Source organism: Phodopus roborovskii, unplaced genomic scaffold (genome assembly GCF_943737965.1).
Source record: "Phodopus roborovskii unplaced genomic scaffold, PHOROB, whole genome shotgun sequence".
Classification (NCBI taxonomy): Eukaryota; Metazoa; Chordata; class Mammalia; order Rodentia; family Cricetidae; genus Phodopus; species Phodopus roborovskii.
In genome coordinates, this window is record NW_026126525.1 from 5,549,227 (window position 1) to 5,566,208 (window position 16,982).

At 39.6% G+C, this 16,982-nt stretch overlaps 1 protein-coding gene across 1 annotated transcript in view; it reads right to left on the minus strand.

The window, feature by feature from the left end:
- Positions 1–2,844: 2,844 nt before the first annotated feature.
- Gpat3 (glycerol-3-phosphate acyltransferase 3) overlaps positions 2,845–16,982 on the minus strand; it is a 258,642-nt gene continuing 244,504 nt past the window's right edge. The window contains exon 13 of the transcript XR_007835362.1: positions 2,845–2,854. The gene's annotated coding sequence lies outside the window, so the exon portion shown is untranslated. The remainder of the gene's footprint in view (positions 2,855–16,982) is intronic.

Sequence of the window (16,982 nt, forward strand, 5' to 3'; positions counted from 1 at the left end):
GCAGGAAGTAGTTTGGAAAGAATGACGCCCAAATTCCCAAATATTGTTTATAATTTTTTTCATTTAAGTGGGCTTGGTTATAAAGGGTTAATGACCACAACCAACCTCTTTTTAAAGGTAAAAAGGGGATTATGGTATAGATATGATTACTTTGTTTTGGAATGGATTTTCATTTATTAATACAATTTAAGGTCAATTTGTGATATGTATATTTCTGCTTTTGTTTAGGTATTGTGTTTATATAGCTCATTTAAATATAATGTGTAACTTAGTACAGATTATAGATAGTTACCTATGATAGTCAATACTTAAGAGTTAAGGTACTTAGGTTTTCAAGATGTATTTGAGATGGATAGGCATTCTTCAAACCTTTCAAAGACCTACAGAATATGGTATTTAAAATGGTTTAGGGTTTTTCTTGACAGTGAGACATAACTGCTCCTGGCAATACCACCTGCACCAGAAAGGAAGATGGACATTGAAGAAACGTGTTATGGAGTTTACCTCCAATATGGCAAGACTAGCCATTTGGACAAGATACTGCTGTTGTCTGGACTGTTTGACTTTGTGCTGTATAAACTGGACATGCAGGACCCACAGGTTTTTCTGACTATCAGAGGAGATGGCAATGGCTATAAGCTACAGCCTATGAAAACCCTTCTGCTGAAGTATCAATACACCTGAGCTCTCCGGGAAATATTGGGCCCACAAACATATCTTTATATGAATCTTTACTTAACCCTTTGCCTTCCACTGCCTCATTCTATTAAGGGGTTGGAAATAATACATGATCCTGATTGCTGGAATTACACAGTACACAAGTTCTTGCTCAGTAAAAGGGCTATCATCGCTTGCAGCTCTGACCCCAGTTCAGGCTTGAAAGTCCTGGGAGGTTTGTAGAAGCTATTTCTCTACACTTCTCTGAAATCAGGAGAATGCACCCCTAGGTTACATGCCATAGGATGCTATCTGAAGACTCAACCTAGATAAACCACTAGTCCATAGCCATAAGGTGTGGAAATTAAAGATAACACGAAATTTCAAAAGTTGGGCATATGTGAAACTTATGAAAAAATAAAAATTAAAGTCAATTCACACAGATTTTTTTTTGCTTTTTTAGAACTTTATTTCAATGTAACTATATGCATAAGAAATATACTCATATTGGTTAGTAGAATGCAATTATGTTTAATTTATTCTACACAATCTTGACCAGAAATTTGGTACATGGTTTACAATGAAAAACAAAACAAAAACAAAAACTGCATTGGGTTTATTTCTAGCTATTACAAATGTATAGACAGAGACATCTCCTACAAACAGATTTTTAATACTCACTAAAACCAATACTTTTATGTGAATACTATTTTAATTCTATTTAAAACAATCCTTTGCATAGTTCAAAACTGGCCGAAAAGTAAATATTTCACACATTACATGCTCCATTAGAATTATAGTCACTGCTGAATTAAGAGCAAACAGTGATTCCAGAGACTTAGGCAACTTAGAAAGGAAAATAAAAATACACTTGAACCTCCATAAAAAAGAATCTAACAATCAATTTTTCAAAGCTATTCACAGTAGTTGAAAACATCAGAGCAATAGCTCTCTGGGACTCGGCACAGTTTTGTTTTAGGGCACATTGTTGCTGTAGTTATTGGATCTCCCCAAGAGGTCACTGTGGCTTGTAGCCAAGAGCCATTCATAGGACACTGATTACCCCAGAATGCCAGCCAACCTCACTTAAGCAACTATGATATAAGCAAAGCAAGTAGCAAAATAGACATCAGTAGCCATTACTTCTATAACCAGAAAAGAATTCACTTCAAATAGCTAAGCCCTGTGGTTCTCTTTAAATAGTAAGTGACCAGTGCACTAAATGTTTATTTACTGTCCTCTCAGCCCCCACGTTCACAGGCAGGAAACGGAAGGAGCTGACTAAAGATTAGTCAAAACTGAAGTTAAAGCACTTCTGAGACTGTTATTATGAAAAAGTAATTACATTAAATTGACTCACTGTTTTGGAAATATGCCAAATGCTTAAAAATGAGTAATACCGTTTTCCTTCTCCATCAATATTAGTTAGTCAAAATGACAAGAAATTTAACTGTAGGTGTTACCAGTACTAAAAATCTTGATGTAACAGATTCCACACCTGAACTAAACTTGACTCCTCTACTGACTCCTTTGACAGTATCAGTTTCAAAAAGTGTCAATGACTTGCCACTCCAGTGGTTATCCATAACCAGACCATTGAGTCACTGTTAATATTATTTGTTATTTCCATTTATATCACAAAGTCAATAATATGGTTGTTATAGAAAATGTTTAAAATGGTATAAAATACAAACTAATAATTATGCATAATATTGGCCACCCCAAAACAAAGACTATTGGCATTCCAATGTTTTGTGCATTTTTATTACAAGATTTAGAGCCCTGTTGTGGACTTGACTTTGTCATCTGCTTTTCTTTTTGCATCATAACACAAGCTAAGCTTTTTCATGGTATCAAATGCTATTTTATGTGATTCTTAAAACCATATTTTAGAGCATGAGCGTGTAATTGCTGAAATAGACACCTATTGAAAAACCTATGGGATGTTTTCAATGTTTTCTTGTTAGAAATTATGTGCTCAAGAGACATAAATTATTACAGACATTTGTATTCCTTTGTAATACATTCTTAGGAGTTAAAATGCCAATGGGAAAAAACAACAATACTTTAGATTGCCAAGTGAAGACCTCCATCCTACGCCACCCACATGCCATCAGCTGTAACTTCTTCTGTGTTCTCATCAACAACTTATTATTTTGGAACTTTTCCCTAACTCAGAAATTAGGTCACTTTACATCTTTCTTTTATTCAATCATTGAAACCTGGTTTTATTTTCTTCATTTGTCTTCTTAATTTTCTGCTTTTAATTGCCCTGTAGTGGCTTATCTGATTACCAATGTGTTGTATGTATCGAACATCTTGTTTCATGCTTTCTTTTGCTTAGTTTCCTTCATGGTGATGGATTTTTCTGATATAAAGGCATATTATAAAGGCTTTATAATAAAATGTTAAAACAAAAAAGTAAGGCTACAACTTGTTGCCTTAAGAACATTTATCAGTAGCTTTCATTCTGGCCCCAAAACTTAAGTTTTGTCAAGGCAATTAAAATCTTCTTGATTAGTTGTAGAAATTTTAAGAATGTATAATTAATCACTCTGAAGGTCCTTCTTACTCGGCAAAAATATGAAAACGTGTGTGCTAGTAATGTATGTTTCCTGCTGCAGTTTGGGGTTTTAGCAGTTATTCTGAAAAATTAACTTACTTTACATATTTTATTAACTCTTGAAGAATTCCATACATTGTACTTGGATAGTTTTGCCCCCTCCTCCAACTCCTCCCCGGTAATCCTCTATCCCATAACCACCTAACTTTGCCTTCTCGTAATTTTTTAAAAATCAACCCTGATCAATTAGCACTGGTTATATCATCTTGGGGGTGTAGGCATCTGCAGGAGCCATACACTTAAAGAAAACTAATTCTCCCTCTCTTGGAAGCTACCAGTTACCAAGAGTTCCTCAGCTAGGGGTGGGATTTCTTGCCTACCTCTTACCTTCACCTCTACTTTATGCTGGGATTTTGCATGACTTGAGCTTGACCGTATTGGGAAGTGAGCCCTAAATCCAATCAGAAAGTGGTTGATCATGCCCATGACATTCATGCCATTTTGCACTACAGGCTTATCTGACCAGAGCAGTTATTATTGTAGCACACAAGGTTCACAGCTGGGTAACAATAGTAATGGCTTTTCTCTCCCAGCAGAATTCGTAACACCTTCCAGCACTATGAAGCTAGTAAGGATGAAACTCCCATGTCAAATCCATCTTTATTTCTCATGTTTTATGTCTCAATTATGTGGTGTTTTGGGAGTACAGGATAGAGGAGGGAATATAAGGAAGAATAATTCATACTACAGACCTTCTAAAAGAGTCATGACAACCTACAGATGTTTTCTATTACATAAACACCACACACACACACACACACAGCCACACACACACGCCCACACGTGTCTAAATGGAGTTACTCTATAATGGGGCAACAATGTCCCTACCAGACACCATAGGGTAAGAAAAAAAAAAAAAAAGCCCAATGCTAGGAATGGATCATAGTATTTGGAGCTGTTGGCCAGTAAGGGTCTACAGACTCTAAAATATTATAAGATTCTTCCATTGTTCTTGGTTACCCTTCAGCCAGAACTTGACAATAAGACCTATGGTTAAAGATGTCAAAATTAATCTATTTACTGTTGGCTTAGAGGAAAATGAACAATTCCAGTGGGGTTTCCCTGCTGAAAATATAAGTTCAGAAAAATTGATTGGGCAGCAGAAAAGATCACACATTCCTTTCAGCTTCCCTACCCATCCCCAACAAGGTCAGCCAAAATACAGAATTTTCTGAAGGTAGTTTGTCTATATCAGCAATTCTCAACCTTCCAAATGCTGCGAACTTTTCATACAGTTCCACAACCAAAAAAGTACTATAATTTTTGCTACTTCTATGAAATCATAGCATAAATATTTTTGGAGATAGAGGTTTGACAAAGGGATCCTGACCCACAGGTTAAAAAGCACAGGCCTGTAGGTAGCTGAGCAGCAAGTCAGCTCCAGAGAAATCTTTGTACCACTGAACAAGTAATACCTTACATTTTCTCCAACTCTTCCAGAAACATTATTGTTATTTTTATGATATAACTGCTCCTTACTACCCTGTGTCTTTCTAAGCAATTCACACACACACACACACACACACACACACACACACACACACACACACACACACACACACAAAGCAAGTTGTATATGATAAATCCAGTTGATGTTTAGTTTTAAAAGACTGAATCATGAAAGTAAAAAAAAAAAAAATAGTCCCACTATTTAAAAACAAACAAAACCCAAGTAAAGCACATTTTCTTAGAAGCCATCAGAAGCAAAAGGAAGACATTAAAATGGTGACTGAAGTTGTAATAATACTTCACTCACATATATTAGAAGGCCACAACAAAAATAAAGATAAGATCTCTCTGTTTAAAATTCTCTTTGCTCTGCTGTTTCACAGACTGAAGTATTCTCCCTGGAAGGTTGCAACACTTGGATAGTATTTCCCCAGACTTCAGATAGGAGTCTCCCCCAACGGCCTCATAAATTAAAAAGGAGTGGGAACAAAAGAGGGCCAATCCCCAACTTCACCCCCTTCTCACACGTGTGTATTCATTACTTCCTTGTCACTCCTTATATTCATGCTAGTTACAAATAGTGTTAAATATAGAAAGTATGAAGACAAGGGTGTGATTAATATAAAATAAAAAATACTTTATGAGAGATAAGGTTATGAGATAACATTCTTTAGTAATCATTTTATAAGCATATCTTAGGACTTAAGTCATTATCAATATGCTGCCTTAAAAATGTGCACGTCATTCTTGGGATTGCCTTTTTATGCACTTTAATCCTATTCCTATGTATCATCAAACCTTTTTTCATTTCATGTAAAGTCCCTGGTGAGGCAGAAAGAGACAGTAAAGATTTGAGATGATCATTGAGATACAATTGTTAGTCTTAGCTGGGAATGGTAAACTAAGTGAAATGGGAAATCAGAATCAACATAGAGGTCATTCAGAGTAAGGACAGTCACTCACAGACATGGCCTAGGTTTCCACACTCCCATCAGTAGCTGAAGCCCGGTTCCTTCTCCAGTGTGACTGTTAATAGGAAAGCTCAAAAGGTTGACCTATCTTGGTAGCTTCTGCAATGAGAAAAAAGTGAGGAGATTACTCCAATGCAGGCATATTCCTCAGAGAGGGCAAGCACAAGCAGGACACACTTGCCTAAACTATCTAAACTTGTTTCTCAGGTATTTAAGGTTTTACAGCAAGTGAACTGTGCTTTTCTCCTGCTGTGGGGCTTTCTGATTTTGTACACAGAGGCAAAGCCCCTGGCATTTTTCACATTGTCACTCACTGTTGCCAGGCTTCAGCATCAAATCAAACCAAGCAGATCTGCCTGAATGGATGCTCTGAGACCCACCACGGACTCTGGCAGCACTAATGAACCAGGAGCACAGAATCTGCTGGGCCCCAATGGGCAGCAGGGGAGGGGATGTAAAATCCCACAGTCATGAGATTTGTAAAGAATCAACTTTTCTTAGATGCTGTATGTCCCAACATCTTCTGGCCACGGAAGACAATATGGCTGATGGATTGTGTAAAGATGTAAAGACACTGTTATATCAAAGGCTAGATGGTAGATAGATAGATAGATAGATAGACAGACAGACAGACAGACAGATGGATAGATGATAGATGGATAGATGGATAGTAGATAGAGTATATATGTACCTGTGTGTTAATAGATGTTGATATATTAAACAAACTTAACACTTTTAAACAAATGTAGAGTCAGACCTTAAAAATGTTTTCCTGTATTTATTCTTATTGTAACACCCAGAAGCAATACAGAATGATGTCATGAACAAAAGGCTCTCTTAACACAGTATTCCCTTTGAAATCAATAGGAATTGTCCATCAATGGAAGATTCAAGACAGAAGCGAACTGCTCCTACTGATCCAGCCAGTCCTCAAAGGACAGCAATGGCAGAAGCCCGCGGTTAATTGTTCATAGCAGAATCACCGAAACAGCTGAGGACCCAGGCCTCAAGGTCAGTAGGACCTGGGTTCAAATCCCCAGTTGGGTTCTTACCAGGCTCATTAACTTCTCTGAGATTCAGTTTCCCTCCTTTATAAAATGGGAACAAAAATGCCTCCCTCAACAACTGTGATCAGATTAAAAGAAATTAATGTTAAAGATAAAATAAAATCAAAGTATATAGACCAGCATCCAAAGCAAAATAGACCTTCAGTTATTTGATAAATTATGGCTGTTTTCTACCATTGCTATTGATTATTTGTGTTCAAGTTTATCCCAAAACAGACTGAAAGTGACAGATAAAGATAAATAAAACATGACACAGATGAACAGTAGATGAGACAAGAAACATATTTTAACTTGGTGGATACATCAGATTAAAATTTGTGTTTCTCCCTCATGAAATACTCATCAAATTTAGAGCAGCTAAAACCAAGGGCAGCTTAGTAACAGCAGAAGGGCTCTTGGGAAGACTAAACTTCATTTTTATTTCATCTCAGGTCACAGGCTCTTGCCCATGCTCCCATGAAAATACCAGTTATCAGAGAAAAGGTTACTATAAACTTTAGTGTCTGGGGCACAAGTGCCAAGAAGGAGAATAATACGACCTCAGTTGACTGTGTCATCAGAGATCCATACACACTCCACACTCACTTTGGATTACAACAGCCTTTCTGGCCACTCCTCTACTGATCTCCATGTTTAGCAGGACATATAGCACCATCCTGTCATTTAGTGAGAACTCAAAAAGTAAGATCTCATAAATGTCATTTTAGAAAAATTATGCCACACCACCTTCCATGTCAGATCACCAGGGATCGGAGGTATTTTGGTATGCAAATTCACTCAAGTCTACTTTTGAATATTAGTTATGTATCCCAACACCTCTCACATAATTATTTTTGTTATAAATTTGGAGCCATTACCCAGCAAGCTATAGGATTAGTATTTTAAAGACTTGTTGGAGTTAGGAATCCAACCAATAAACATAAACACTCTTGGCCTCCAGCTGAGGAACCACTTATAGTGTACGTTCATTCTGACAGAGAATTGGGAAACATTCCAGACATAGAAAGAGAAAAGTCCAGTTCAGTGTCTGTGATTCGCTGAAACCCTGTGATGAACAGTATCCTAGACCACTATTAAACCTCAGTGAGAAACAGTTGAACTCTGTAACCAAATAGAAACGGCTTATTGACATTAGGAATAAGCATAGGGCCAAACATGGAGGCTGATGAAGATATTTGCCCTTCCTGCCATCTTCCGAACACTAGACAGCCATTGCCACATCTCAAATCATGCAGTTGCACTGTAGAATTTTCAGCAGGAAGCCCAGGGCTTGTTCCTAATCTGCAGACCATTGGCACTCTTGGAAGCACCACACTCAGCAAAAAGACAACTGTGAGTCCTGACAAGGTGCTCAGCCAAAAGAGTCCCTTGAAATTATTAGTGAGCCCAGGAAGCACCAGAATTTACAACAAGAAGGGATTATTACTGCACATCTTAAACATGTTGGCTTTGATAGAGCAAAGAGTATTGCAGAATGTATGTCTGCACCTGAAGCAAAGAGGGTGAGGCAGTCAGACGGCTGGGCAGAGTAGTCAAGTCATAAAGCATTAAGCAGGTGTCTCCTGCTCAGCAAATCAGCCACTGTCACCCACACCCATCTGGTCCAGGCTGACAATGACTGTGCCTAAAATCACAGACAGCCAGAGTCTCTGCTCCTCCTGCAGCCAAATGGCAGCTGTATGGCAACCATGGGAACCAGTTATGGCCTCTGTTCAGCCTTGCAGCCATTCTCCAGATCCCTAACACTTACCAAACAGTGATGGAAAAATATTTGCCCCTTTTTCTAAAGCACCAATTGCAATGTCTCAACAAACCTGGGTACTTCTTTACAGAAACCGGGCAGGAGACATCAAGGGCACTGGGAGGCTTGAGTGAAAAATGCAATCTTGCTTCAAAATAATCATTGCACTGTTTTTTTTAATTCTTTCTACAAAAAAAAAATTAGCTATAAGATAATGTGGAAAGATACAAGGGTTAAATAGTTTATGATTTCATTATGTGTAAAATATCCAGAGTCAGTAAGTCTGGTGAGACAGAAAGGAAGCAATAGGTTAGGGACTGAAGGAAGAGGGAAGTAGGGAGCAAAGGAAGCCACTCAGAGGTAAAAGGAAGTCGCGGCTCCACATTATCGTAAGGGTTCAAAATGCCCTTAAATTGTGCACTTTCGAATGATTATCTTTATTTTATGTGACTGAACAAATTTTATCTCAATTAAAAGTTTGGTGGAATTTTAATATGAGCTGGATATTAAGTGACTGCGGAATTATTAATTTTCTAAGGAGTGACAATGGTATTGCATCAGGTAGAAGAATAAGATCTTTATTTTCTTTGCAAAGTTCAATGCTAAAGTTTTTAGAGGCAAGGTAACATTACATCTACACTTTCTAATATTTCAATAAAAGAACGATTGTATACAGAGAGTAAAGCAAAACTATTTATGATTGTTGAACCTAAGTGAAAAGTAACAAACTAGTCAATATTTCATTATGTTCAAAATTTGCCAAATATTGGACAAAACATTTTAATGATCCTTTAAAACTATGAATGAAGTTCAAGGTTCATATTAATTAATTAGTGAAAAAAATTGCTAAGTGTCTTCTTGATGCCAGGCACTGTACTGATACTTAGGATACATTAATAAATAAAAAGATGCAATATGACCTTATTATCCGAGCCTACTGTGAATAATCATAAACAACTGAGCATTATAATATAAACTATGCTTTGAAGATGCAAGATGCCAACAAGGGCAAGACCATACTGAGAAAAACTACTGAGTAGTGGCCTGGAGACTAGACTCTCAGTAAGAAGCTGCAAATAGCACAAAAGAATGAAAAAAGGTAGCGTTGTTTAAAGTAGGTCTTGCAGTGTGTAAGGGGCACCGCCACTCAACTTCAGCCAACAGGAAGCCAATCCAGAATGAGAAATTCAGAAACCAAGGAGGCCAGTGGTGCATAGTTGTGCATAGCCCAAGTTTACAGCATATCCCAGTCTTGCCTTTGGAAGGTCTGCCTTTCCTAATGGTGGGAGGAGAGTGGGCAGCCAGAAGTGTATTAGAAAAACAGAACGCACTGGAAAAGCTCCAGGGTTAGGCGAGCAACCATGGCGAGCAACCACCAGCCAGAGGCAGATCAATATGAGTTACTCATGCAATCCACAGTGTCCCTGCTGAGCATATTTTCCATCTTCTTTTAAATACAAATGTAAGGAGGCACAGACACAGCATAGTATTTCCCAGAGTTGCAAACCCTTAGTCTGTTCCAAATCCGAACTACTTAAACATAATTCCCACGCCAGAGGGATGGGAGGTGTAGCCATTGTACTTTGGTTTTGCCCTCTGCAGCGCGACTCTGGCTGATTCAGACTGGAGAATTGAAGGTGGCACTTTTATTTTCTGTCACCATGATCCTCACATTCACAGAGAAAGAAGACAGCTGGGAGGAGATTTGATGGAAGTAAATACTTGAAATTAATACTATGATGTCGACCTTAAGAAATAAACAAATTGGGCTACACAATTTTTTAGTTACCTTTTCCTCAAGGGTCAGTAGTAGTTCCCACTCACTGATCTGGAGAGAATTGTTGTCTGGTGACAGACAGACCCCGCACAGTTTTTAGGATTGGAGGCTGGGAACTCGGAACGACTTACCACAAAAAAAAAAAAAAAAACTATGGCAGCCTCTTGTGCCCAGAGAGATGCCAGGCCATCTCTGAACCCTGGGCTGCCCCTTCCCAACACAAAGTTAAAAAAAAAAAAAAAAAGTCTCACTGAAGAAAAAAAAAATCTTCCCTTTTTCTATCTTGAAACACATCTCTGGGTGTTATTTTATCTTATTCTGGGGCCTGAGAAGAAGCCTGGCTGCTAATTCGCAGCTCTAGCGCTTTGAAGTGCCATTGATATTCCAAACTCAGGAGCCTCCCATATCATAAAGGAATCTTCCACCCGCCCCCAGCCACACTACAAATAAACTTGCTTCAACAGACCCTCAAGCCAGCCGTCCTGCGCCCCAGTGCCCCAACGCCAGCCAGCCTCTGAGAACTGAGCCAGAACAGAGCAGGCTGCTCAGAGAAAATAACACCCTCAGCATGGAGCCTGGAGTAAGAAAAACAGCGAGCTATTTAAACCCGCCAGCCATTTCTCTTTAAAGACTTGGGTGTTCTTCAGAAAGAGAATTTTCCTCCCACGTCACAAGGGTCCAGAGTGTTACTCATTTTATTTACAGAGCTTTGAAGTGAGCCTCCAAAGTTTGAGTTCAGCTCCAAGGAATGCCAGGGTCAAATCATTTTCCCTTTCTGATGAAGGGAGGCTGTGAATTTAATACCACGATTTATTCAGAACAAGGAAATGCACCAGGGCATGCTCCACTATTAATGCACAACTGTAGACACTTGGAACTGTATCACACTCCAAAGACTTTTCTACAGCTTGGCTAACAGAGAGCCTTCTGGCTAATCCATTGCTACCAGCCTCAGCACCTGTGAAATGCAGGACACTTTGCATGGAATAATAGGCACTGACTGGATTTCTTTAAACAGTGCCACAGTCATCATCTTCCATCATCTTCTAGAAACAAAAGCATTAAAAATGCATCCTATGGCATGTGTGTATTTTATGAAAACTGGAGGTTTAAATAGCACAGCTGAGCATGTGGCTTCTCCTGGTAACCTTCCGGTTGACCTCTCTTTGTACAAGTGGCCTTTTGAGCTTTATGATCTTAACAAGAATCCCCATTTATATAGCTGCTTTCTTTATGGGGCTTGAAGTGATTTGTTGACCTTGGAATGCCCTTCACACATAGGAAGATGTTCTCCCTAGGCCACAGAGCTGGCTCTAGACATTCACAGGCTGGGGACCAAAACACTCAGCTGCAAGCTAAAGTTAGTGCTGAATGTGCTTTTCAAACCCCTCTCACAGCTGGAATGATGGGAGCGTCCTGCAGTCTACAGAACATGATAGCATCCATGCACACTTGCAGAGACTACGAGGAATCCGGCATCTGCGTGGTGGTTATATACTGATGTTCTCTTACTGGTCGGTAACCTTGAGCACACGGCTAGAATCCCTGTGGCCCCTGCATCCCCACCTGCTAGATGGGCATAGTAGCTTTTACCATGGACATCTGTTGTTATGCAACACTCTGTTACCCTCCTATGTCTACATAGCTACCCTCTCTGTCTCTTAGTTTGCAGCTGATTTCACATGTTTGGTTGATTAAATACTGAATTACCTGACACTATGCTCATGGATTTACTTGTATTGTGTTCTTTAATATTTACATTAACCAACTGGAGTAGGGATGTTTACTAGCAGACTCAAGATGAAGGCAATTAGGGCACTCTGAGGACTAGTTCATGGGATGTCTTCTGCCTCTGGACCTTGGGCTCTTCACAAAGACACCTAGTTTTCCATGACTGCCTCAGACCTTATGTTATACAGCAGGCCTACAAATAGTCAGTTGCCATATAATGTACTAAGAAGACAGTGAAACATGTACCCTCTGATGACCAGATATTTAGTAGACATTCTTAATGAAACTGATATACTTTAGATGCACTATCCTGGATCACTAATTTCCATGACACTCTTACACTGCAGTGTGCTCAGGTCTCTGTGTGGCTGCCATCTTCTTTCTACTGTGCCTGGTTTCTTGGCACTTCCTCACCTGGGGCTGTTTGTATCATGAATAATAAAAACACAGAGACAGGGTTAAAGCTGAAGATCATAGAAGCAAAGGAGCCACTAGAGAATTCTCAACTCTACCAATGCTCAGACTGAAGGAGCGATCATGTCCTCTGATTGCATCTCCCAAACTACATTGCTCCTCAGACTGCCCAGACTACATACTTAATAAAGACTGAGACCCTGAGCTCCTGTCTTATATTCCTCTCTAGTGCTGGAATTAAAGGCCAGGCACCACCACTGCTTGGCCTCTATGGCTGTGGCTAGCTTTATATTCTGACCTTCAAGCAAGCTTTATTAGATAAACAAAATATCACCACAGCTGTGCCTCAACTCCAGCCTCCCATTACCTGGTATCCTGGTTTTGAACACCATGTTCCTTCTGGAGAGCACACAATACTTCTAGATTTTTTATTTTAACTACATAAGGTGAACCTCCAGGAATAAACAGGAAGTTTCCAGGGAACATATAGCAAGGGAGACCTGAGGTGTTGCTTTCCAGATCTTCTGTGCTTATTTCCTTGAGGAGAGAGGAGGGCCTTTGCTACTGCTTTCCTTCCTTAAAAATCAATTGGCCCACAATTGCTAAAAGTTTATTGGAAAATAATAAGCTAGTGTCTTTCTCACCTACTTTTTTATTCTCTCTTGTGCTAACAAATAAATAAATAAATAATGCATTTTCCTCAACAAGATATAAAGATATAAAGACTTCCAGGCCACCAAACAATTGGAAATTCTATCTGTCACTGCTGTCCAAGGTTTCCCAACCACTTTCAAGGACGGCTTAATTGAACTGTCACTTAATGGATCACTTAAAATCATTCTTGATTTCGAGTTGGGATGGACCTCAAGATTTCAGACAATGGAGAAATGTTACGAGAATAAAACTTCTTCCTCTTCTATTTTACTTACTGAACAACTTTTTTTCATCCATGAATAGAGATAATATGGTTCTCTCTCATTCTAGCAATCCCAAGACATTCACAGTGCCACTGAACTACAATTTAATTGAATGAATAAAATAAATGCTGTTTCCTGATTTAAATAGGAGTATGTTCAATAGAAGTTCCTGTTTTAAAATTATTTATTTGTCAAAATGTATACATGCATATTATTTTGACCACGTGCATGCTAGAAATAGTCATGAAAGTAACTCAATAATGTTTTAACATTTGTAGCTTGAAGCTAGAGACAAATTTTAATTAAATGTCAACATATATACATATTTTAGTAGAGAATTACTATATGATAATCTGCAAAAACTTCAAGCCTTAAATGTATTACATAAAGATAAAATTCCTCAGGGAAAGTGGAATGGAAAAATGATTTCAAAAGAAAAATAAACGAATGTTCTAAATGTTCTGCTTGTTAAAGGAAAGTTTGTTTATGGACTTTTAAATAGGTGGCGGTTGATAGCCAAGCAGTCTTTAGACTCTACTTGCTTCATTTTGTAGGGTGATATAATAATTTTATATAAAACAGTATTTACAGTATTTTATTTACAGGTAATCATTTACTCTACAATGGACACCCATCCTTCCGTTTCTTCTAAAATGTATAAGGTGACTCTTAGCTTTTCACCGTTCCCTTCAGTGGTGCATGTAAAATTTGAATATTGCACATAAAGGAAAGACGTAACATTCACAGCCCTTACCTAGCAAGCATACAGTAGGTGATTGGAAAAGAGGTGAACAGTGAAAGCTCTCAAATCCAAAATAATTCAACTAATGCAAAGCTGGTAACTTGCACTGTGGCACCCTATTTATACATGGAGCATCACAGCTGGGTTTGGCATAGCCCCTTGCCCTGTGCCTGGTGATCAATATCTTCACAACAGCCTGGCACATTTTCCAAATCTGCATGGTTACAATGTCAGAGTGTGTGGCTAGTAGATAAAATCCATATTAAAATACCCTCCTGAGCATGTATTCACAGGAGTGGGGCCCAGCGGGAGTGCAAACTCCCTTGGAGTAAAATCTGACAATGCTTCCCAATTTGCAAATGCATTTACCCTTAACTCAACAATGACACATCTGAGACCGAATATATAGATAAACTTGTACCAAAGTGACCCGACTCACAATGTATGTGGAGAGTTTGGAAATTGGCCAGACACGATGTGTTAAATAAGTTAAGACAACATAGAAAACTATACAGCTGAAAAAAGAATCTAATACCTACAAACAGGTGCACAGATACTTAAAATCAATTTTTAAGTGGGAAACAAAATCACTGTACTTGTAACATTCGTGGTGTTCAAATCACTGTGCAGAAAAGCTACCTGATTATTTGTTCCTGTTCCCATATTTTACAAAGTACTGAAAGAATGGAAATACCGTATCAAAAGGCACAAGGTAGACAGAGATGAGATGAGATGGAGTCTTGACTATGGATACCTTTTACAACATTTTGATATTTGAAGCATGCATTACAGCCAATTCAAAACCTAAAGTACTAAAAAAGGTTTCCACTAGCCACAGTCCAGTGCTGGGACCAATACATGTTAATTAGTTAGCCTTACCTGATGCCCCAACTTAAAGTCCCTAGACATGTTTCCTCTGTATGATTGTAGATGCATATTTTATTGATTTTGCTACAGGAACAGTAATTGCTAAATTGGAACTCCATGAAATGCATCTCCCCACTCCTCCCACAGCAGCTTAATTTATTTAATGGCTTTAAGCAATTTACAAAAAGTGACAGAAGGATTTCTTTTTGCTTTTTGGCTTACTCCCTGCATTTCTCTTGTCTTTCTCATTCCAGTACTCTAGTGAGTAACCTGCATCTTGTTGAGCACGCTTGAATGTAGAGCAGAAGTATTTTAATGGCACATTTAGTGCCATTTATAATAATGTTTTTAGTCATTAAAATGTACCCAAGGGAGGGCCAGGACAGCAACATAACTAATTACACCCATGCAGAGGCTGGCATCGGCAAAGGAGGCCAGCTCTCACACCCTATTCTAATTTTTCACCAGCCCTGGACCTCAGTGAGACCTCACCTCCCTTGTTCCTCCTTTCTGTTAGTTCATCAGCCCCCTCCCGCTTCATTTTCTTCCCTACCGAGCCAGGACCCCATGGTCATTATTTCAACCCGCGTCTTGTCAGCGCCTTCAATTTCCCAGACCCTTTGCCTCCTGCCACGTGCCCCCTGCCAACCTCCAACTCCGGACCCCCTCCCTTCTCAGCAATCCATCTTCTTCTTGCCTTGGCCCTTAGAGCCAAGCCTAGCGGTGGGGTCATACCACCCCATAGACGGAAGCCATGAAGGAGTGAGGTTTGCTGACCTCAGCTGAATTCTTCATACCGTATCTGAACCTTTCTTCAGTGGACCTTTCCCAACTTGTCCTCGGGTCCCCACAACCCGCCTCCACCGGAGGGCAGTTCTGAACACTTCTGGTTTTCTTCCCTCTTACTCTCAAAGGTGACCTTTCCTATGTCCTGTATGGCTCTCCCTCCCAGACAGATCGGTGATGGCACAACTGGCCAGAGTTTAGGGTTGCCTGGTATAAGCAGCAAAATCTCCCCAGAAAACAGCTCCACCTTGCCATTGAGAACAGTCCCTCCCATCAGATGAGACTCCAGCCCTAATCTAACCTAAATCCCGAACCAGATGGTTAACCTCAGAAGCCACATGACAATTTTATAAACAAGGTGCTGAACTCAGAATGCAAAGGAGGAATGACAGGGAGAAGTGGGCTTGGCGGCAAGAGTCGGCCAGGAGACTGTTTCCCTGATCAAGGCTCAGGCTTAAAAATGCAGGTGTTCCAGTAACTGATGGGAGCAGATGCAGAGATCCATAGCCAAGCACTGGGCTGAGCTCCAGAGTCCAGCTGAAGAGAGGGAGGAGGGATCATATGAGTAGCGATTAAGACAATGACAGGGAAACTCACAGAGACAGCTCATCCAGCTTGAGCTGGTGGGAGTGCACAGACTCTAGACCAATAGCTAGGAAGGAAGTCTGCATGGGATTGACCTAGGCCTTCTGCATAAGGGTGACAGTTGTATAGCTTGGTCTGTTTGTGCAGCTCCTGGCAGTGGGACCAGGACCTATCCCTGATGCATGAGCTGGCTTTTTGAAACCTATTCCCTATGGTGAGATGCCTTGCTCAACCTTGATGCAAAGGGCAGGAGCTTGGTCCTGCCTCAGCTAGATATGCCATGCTTTGTTGACTCCCAGAGAATTTACTCTTTCTGAGGAGTGGATGAGGGGGTAGAAAGGAGGTGTGGGGGTGGGGGGATGGGAGGAGAGGAGGGATGGAAAACTGTGGTTGGTATATAAAATAAATTTGAAGATTTAGTTAAAAAATACAGGTGTCTATGAATTTGGATGAAAAAAAAATAGTGTTTTAATCTCTGCTAATCTTTAACTGAGTTTGAGCACTGCTTTGTTAAGAATGAGGGCAAGAAACAGTGATGACAGCAGTATCTATGAATCTGACAATGAAAGACATGCAAGCTGTTTCCCCATTCTATTGTAATTACCCAAGATCTCTCAAAATGTCATTTCCACTCGTCATTGTTACTTCAAAACCA